This window comes from Podarcis cretensis, assembly GCF_951804945.1.
Source record: "Podarcis cretensis genome assembly, chromosome: 7".
Lineage (NCBI taxonomy): Eukaryota > Metazoa > Chordata > Lepidosauria > Squamata > Lacertidae > Podarcis > Podarcis cretensis.
The window spans coordinates 55,365,528-55,372,988 of record NC_137176.1 but is presented as its reverse complement, the minus strand read 5'-3'; positions in this window follow the sequence as shown (position 1 = coordinate 55,372,988).

Here is a 7,461-nt window from a genome sequence, read left to right as displayed (position 1 = left end):
TCCATCAGCTGCATCTGCCACTCTTCCAGTGTGGGTAGATCTTGAGTTTTCCAACTCTTAGCGATGAGTATCCTTGCTGCCGTTGTTGCATACATAAAAAATGTTCGGTCCTTCTTTAGCACCTTCTGGCCGACAATACCCAGAAGGAAGGCCTCTGGTTTCTTAGTGAAGGTATACTTAAATACCTTTTTCAACTCATTATATATCATTTCCCAGAAGGCCTTCACTTTAGGGCAGGTCCACCAGAGGTGAAAGAATGTTCCTTCATGTTCTTTACATTTCCAACATTTATCATCAGACAAATGGTATATTTTGGCAAGTTTAACTGGGGTCATGTACCACCTATATATCATTTTCATTACATTTTCCTTCAGAGCATTACATGCAGTGAAGTTCAGCCCAGTGGTCCACAACCTTTCCCAGTCCTCAAACATAATATTATACCCAATGTCCTGAGCCCACTTTATCATAACCGATTTAACCATTTCGTCTTGTGTATTCCATTTTAACAGCAAGTTATACATTCTTGATAATACCTTAGTCTTTGGTTCTAACAATTCTGTTTCCAACTTCGATTTCTCCACCTGGAACCCTACCTTTCTATCATTTTTAAAGACTTCTTTAATCTGAGCGTAATGTAACCAGTCTCGCACTTTATCCTTCATTTTCTCCAAACTCTGCAATTTCCAATTGTCTCCATCTTTTTCTAATATTTCCCAATATTTTGGCCATTTGGCCTCCATATTGGGTCTTTTTCGGGCCTTAGCTTCCAGAGGTGAAAGCCACCTCGGAGTTTTGTTTTCCAATAAGTCTTTGTATTTTGTCCAGACATTAAATACTGCTTTCCTGACAATATGGTTCTTAAAGACCTTATTGATCTTAACCTTATCATACCATAAGTATGCATGTCAACCAAAAGCGTTGTTAAAACCTTCCAGGTCCAGTACATCAGTGTCTTCGAGAAGTAGCCAATCTTTTAGCCAGCAGAAAGCTGCGGCTTCATAGTACAGCTTTAAGTCTGGCAGGGCGAAGCCCCCTCTTTCTTTCGCGTCAGTTAGTATCTTAAACTTAATTCTGGGCTTTTTGCCCTGCCAGACAAATTTAGATATATCTCTCTGCCACTTCCGGAAGCACTCCGTCTTGTCCACAATCTGCAATGTTTGGAACAAAAACAACATCTTTGGCAATACATTCATCTTAACAGCAGCAATTCGGCCTTACATTCATCTTAACAGCAGCAATTCGGCCTAACAAGGAAAGCTTCAATTTTGTCCAACTATCCAAGTCTCTCTTAATTTCAGACCAACATTTTTCATAGTTATCCTTAAATAGACTCAGATTCTTTGCTGTTATATTTACCCCTAGGTACTTTTTTAACCACAGTTAGTTCTGTTTCTCTCTGAAACCGTTCCGACTCTGTATCTGTCAGATTTTTTCCCAACACCTTAGTTTTCTGTTTATTTAGTTTGAATCCCGCCACCCGACCAAAATCTTGAATCAATTGTAATACTCTTATTGTACTAGATTCTGGCTCCTGCAGGGTCAGAACTAGGTCATCTGCAAAAGCTTTAAGTTTATATTGTTTCGCTCCGACCTGAATCCCTTCCACCAACCGGTCCCCTCTAATCATATTCAGGAGCACCTCCAGAACCGATATAAATAGCAAAGGGGAAATCGGGCAGCCATTTCGTGTTCCTTTTTCAATTTTAAACTCTTCTGTAACCACATTGTTTACTATCAATTTAGCCTTTTGTTCTGAATACATTGCATCAATCACATTCTCAAAACCCTGACCCACTCCCATTTCTTTTAAGTTTCCCTTCATAAATTTCCAAGAGATATTATCAAAGGCTTTCTCCGCATCTATGAAAATTAACACTGCTTTTGTATTTATGTCTGTTTGCAAAAGTTCCAAGATGTCAATAATGTTCCTTGTATTAGCAAACATGTGTCTACCTGGGAGAAAGCCTGCCTGGTCTTTGTGAATTACTTCATTTAAAACTTTTTTAAGTCTACTTGCCAGGACATCTGCAAATATTTTGTAATCCACATTTAAAAGGGAGATGGGACGGTAGTTCTTGAGTTGTGTCTTTTCAGAATCCGATTTAGGTATCAATGTGATGAATGCTTCCTTCCACGAATCCGGCGCCCTCCTCCCCTCCATAATTTCATTGCTAACCTCCATCAGTGGTTGTATCAAGTAGTCTTATAATGTCTTATAATGCTTGGAGGTTAGCCCATCTGGCCCTGGAGATTTGCCCAATTTCATGTTCTGGATGGCTTTTTCAATCTCTTGGCGTGTTATTTTACTGTTCAGGAGTGATCTATTTTCTTGTGACAATTTTTTAAGTCCATTTTTCTCCAAAAATTGTTTAATCTCAACCTCGTCCTGCGGCCCTTGAGTATATAATTTTTTGAAATATTTCTGGAAACACTTTCTGATCTCCGTGGGGTTCTGAATGTTTCTTCCTTCAATTTCCAAATTTATAACTGTATTTAATTTTTGTCTCTTCTTCAACTGCCAAGCTAGCAGTTTCCCACATTTATTTGCCGATTCAAAAGTTTTTTGTTTCATTAATTTAATCTTCCACTCTATTTCCTGATTTATCAGTTTAGAATATTGTGCTTGATGGAGTTTGATTTCTCTCAAGATCGGCTGTGACTTCGGGTTTAATCTTAACTTCTTCTCTAGTTCTTTTATTTTCTCCAAAATCTTATCTTTTCTGTCGTTTTGTATCCTCTTCCTTACAGCATTCTGTTGTATCAAGAACCCCCTCATCACAGCTTTACTTGCGTCCCAAATAATTCTTTTTTCCACCGTAGTGTTCATGTTTATCTCAAAGTAGTCCTTCAAAGCTTTCTGGGCCTTCTTAATAGTCTCCTGATCTCTGAACAAATTGTCATTCATCTTCCATCTAAAGGAGCCGGTTGGTAATAGTATCATGTCCATTTTCAGTGCATTATGGTCGGAGCAGGTTTTTGGGCAGATTTCCACCTTTCTGACCTTGGGTGCCAGACCTCTAGTTATCCATATTTGGCCGATTCTTGTCCAAGTCAGCTGGGCTTCAGAGAAAAATGTTCCTTCTTTTCCCAAGGGGTTCTTCGTTCTCAAAATGTCAATCCAGTCCATATTGTCTGTCAATTCAAAAAAGGTCTTTGGTAGTCTGCTGTCTTTTGTAACATTTTGGCTTTGTGACTTATCCATGTTAGTTGATACGACCCCGTTCATGTCTCCCATCATAATGATGTTGTCATGGTCCAGGTAATCCAGCATGGTCTCATGTAACTTCTTGAAAAATTCCGATTTCCCTTCATTTGGTGCATAAATTCCTAATATCAGAATCTTTTCTCCTTGATGTTGTATTTCGATTGCCAGAATTCTTCCATGTTCATCTTTAAATAAAGATTTAGGTGACAGGCTCTCTTTTGCATATATCACCACGCCTCTCTTCTTTACTTTGAAGATATAAATTCCTGGCCAAGTCTTTGTTTATTAATACTTTTCTATAGAGCCTGGTCACATGTGTTTCTTGTAAGCAAATAATGTCCAGTTGTTCCTTTTTTAATATATGAAAAATTTTCCTCCTTTTTTCCGGGATGTTGCAGCCATTTATATTCCAGCTCAAAAGTTGCAGAGACATCCTGAATAAATCTGGTTATTTTTCTAGAGGTGGTACCTTGTTCGCTGGATCTTCAGGATCCGAGGGTGCAGGCACCCCTGGTGCTCCAGGCCCCGAAGGTAGTTCAAGTCCTTTTTGAAGGTCCTCTCCGTAGGCGATCAGAAACTTGTCTCTATCTCCCAGTGTTCTGATTTTAATCTTCTTCCCTCTAAAAGTGAAAGATAATCCTTGAGGAAAATCCCACCTGAAGATGATTGAGTTGCTCCTCAACAGTTTTACTAGTTCCAAATAATCAGATCTAAGGTCCAACAGTTGTTTAGGAATATCCTTGTAAATTTCAATTCTTTTGTCCAAAATATCCAGTGACTTTCCGTAATGCAGGCCCAAAATCTTGTCCCTTTCCTCCTTTGATCTCAATGTTATTAAACAGTCTCTGGGCTTCTCTTTCTTTATAAGTCTTCCAAGCCTGAAAGCTGATATGATTTTAAGATCTTTTTCCTCTAAGTTCCAAAACTTGGAAAATTCTTTAGTCAAAAACTCAGCTAGGTTGCCTTCTTCCACTTCTGGTACCGACCTTATCCTTAAATTGGTCTCCCTGTTCCGCAGTTCTATCATGGAAAGGTAGGTCTGGTGTTCACCTACTTGTTTGCTGAGTGGTCTTACCTCTTTTTCTAAATTTCCCAGTCTTTGGCTGGTATCCTCAGCCAATTTCCGATTTTCACCTGCAGTCTCCTTCAGTTCTCCAATTGCTTGTACATTCTGTGCAACTTGTCCAGTTAATCTATTTAAACATTCTGTGTTTTGATCAATTTTAGCTGTTTGCTGATCAACTTTTTTATCCAAAGATTCCAATTTTTCAAGAATTTTCTCTAAAATAGAGCCAGTTGCTCCTGAGGCCATCTCTTCCAATTGTAATTCCTCAGTTTCTCCCTCCCCTGCCCGTGGCAGAGAAGCAGCTTCTTCCTCAGAAGTCAAAATAGGCAAAGTAGGCAAAGTAGGCACAGATGATCTACGTGCCTGAGAGGCTGCGGTTAAAGTTGTTAAAGTTGTTTGTCTGGTTCTCGGTCCCTTTTTTCTTGCGCCACTCATTCCAGAGTTATCTAAGAATCAAGGTCAAGCTGAGTTGTTCCCATGAGAAAACAGCGGCCCAGATGGTAACAGTCAAACAGGAGGCCGGGAAAAGGAAAGTAAAACAATGTCACTGCTGTAAATCCCAAATCCTCTAGGGGGAGCTTAAAATGTCTTTAGGGAAGAAATCAATTCCAATAAAATTAATAAAGTCTAATTTAATGTCCAGGAACCTTCAATAAGGTAAATTTTAGCAAAGTTAGTATTTAAAAAGTCACAGTATTTCAGACAGTGCTTACTGGTGTTCCGAAAGGTGCTTCAAAATAACCAGTCCAAACTCCCTCAGATTGTTTCAAAGTTTAAGTTCAAAGTATCCAGCCCTGCAGACTGACTGCTCAGTTACTCAGGCAGTTCCAGTACCTGGGTTTCTTGCTTAAATTGTAATCCAAATGGAAGAAAGGTATCACAGTCCAAATAGAAGTCATATAATCAATTACTTAAAGTCCTTATTCTGCTTAGAAATAATTTCCACGGGTGCCCAGATCAGTTAAGTTAAAAGTTCACTCTTTGCCTCCACCCCTCCAGCTCTTTGCTTTGAAGTTCAGTGTCAGCGGAAGACGGACTTCCTATTTTTCGTCACTCTGCTTTCAGCCAAATTCAATGTTTTTAAGTCTCAAAATTTTGTAAGATCCTTATTACTCACGGATTGTTGCTTTCCGAATCAGAAGTTTTAGGAAGAAAGGTCAGCGCTCACCGGCAGCAGCAACGCGGCTTCGCTCCATTGACTGCGGAACGACCCACAGCGCCGCAACCCCCTCCGCGATCTGGAGCCCCTTACGGGGTTCCTTCAACGTTTTGGGGGCTGCTCCTGGCGCCCGCCGGGTCCAAGACCACAGGCTTCTGCCACCTGTGGTTTTCCAAAATGGGTCTCCGCTTCGCCACAGCGGACGACCCGTTCTCAACGGAGCTTCCCTCTCCCGATTAGAAGAGGGCAGCCATTGCGGTTCGCGCCGCCTCCGGAAGTCCTCCTTCCCTTCCCTTCAGACCCCTAGCTTCTTTATGCTAAACATACTCTCCTTATCTGGTCAGCATTTTAAATGGTCAGCATTTTAAAACAACTTGCCAGTCCCAGACTGAATTGCAGAGGTGAACACAGCTATCAATTGTATTGCATCCTTCTCCAAATTCTACAGTGAAGTTTTGGATCAAAATGAATATACTGTATGTACCGTATTTTCAAAAAAAAAACAAAAAACAAAAAAACCCCACAAAAAACCACCACAAAAAACCACACAAAAAACAAAAAAACCACTGAAAAGCGTACAAAAATGGGCATGCATATAAAATTTATACACCTTACATACAAAATCTGAACTGCAGAACTTTAACTCCACTTGAGTAATTTCTCTAGTTTTTTTAATTTTTTTCATCATTTTCTAATATTCATACTTTCTCCTTTTTGAGCTTCTTTGTATATGACCCAATTATTTTAGCTTGAAAAGAAGCCACCTATTGCATATAAGCCATGTACACATTATACACTAAACTGTCCAAAATCTAATTGCACAAAACCCAATTATTATAAATACATACATAATAAATCACTTGGCACATGATTGAAACTCATAATTAAAATTTGTGTAATAAGTAAGTCATGTGAAATTAACTTTTATGTGGCATTCACTTATTATGTAAAATTCAATTACACAAGGCTTATTTTACAACAAGAGCCATTAGTTGCACAACTTATCTAATGTATAATTAGACAGCTTTCTATTTATCCAGCCTGGGCTGCCAGCAAATAATGTCCAATTCCTTTGAACAGTGTTGAAAGTAAATGAATCACAATGGTTATCTAGCACATTTCATCCCATGCAAGGGGCTCCCTACTGCCAGAGAAACTGCACAGCTGTTTGTAGACCACATTTTTAAGCTGCACAGGCTACCGCAGCAGATTGTCTCTGGCACAGGAACTCACTTCACTGCTCAGTTCTGCAAGGCATTCAATGCAGTGGCTGGAGCTGGAGCTGAGAATCTCTTCTGCCCACCATCCAGCTACAAATGGCAATGCAGAGGAAAGGAAATCAACTATGCAGCAATATTTCTACTGCTATGTCAATTACCAGCAGGACAATTGGATGGCATTCCTCTAGCTAGCAAAGTTGACATACAATAACTCATTGCATGCCTCCACCAAGCAAACTCCCTTGTGAACAATGGATATTATCCTCACACCTGCCAGACACCGGCTCCCCTCTTGTCAGTGCTGGCTGCAGCAGAGGTTGTGGAAGAAGAAGAAGAAGAAGAAGAAGAAGAAGAAGAAGAAGAAAAAGAAGGAGGAGGAGGAGGAGGAGGAGGAGGAGAAGAAGGAGGGGGGTTTGGATTTGATATCCCGCTTTATCACTGCCTGAAGGTGTCTCAAAGCAGCTAACATTCTCCTTTCCCTTCCTCCCCAACAAACACTCTGTGAGGTGAGTGGGGCTGAGACTTCAGAGAAGTGTGACTAGCCCAAGGTCACCCAGCAGCTGCATGTGGAGGAGCGGAGACGCGAACCCAGTTCACCAGATTACGAGTCCACCACTCTTAAACACTACACCATACTGGCTCTCACACTGGAAGAGCTGGAAGCAGTTCAACAGTTGCTATGAGTGCAACTTGACCGCCCCAAAGTGACATACCAGAGGACAGGCAACCAGGAACTCTGATCCAAGTGGGGGGTTGTGTCTGGCTCTCGACACAGGATCTGCCTTGGAAAGCCCTGTGTAAGAAGTTG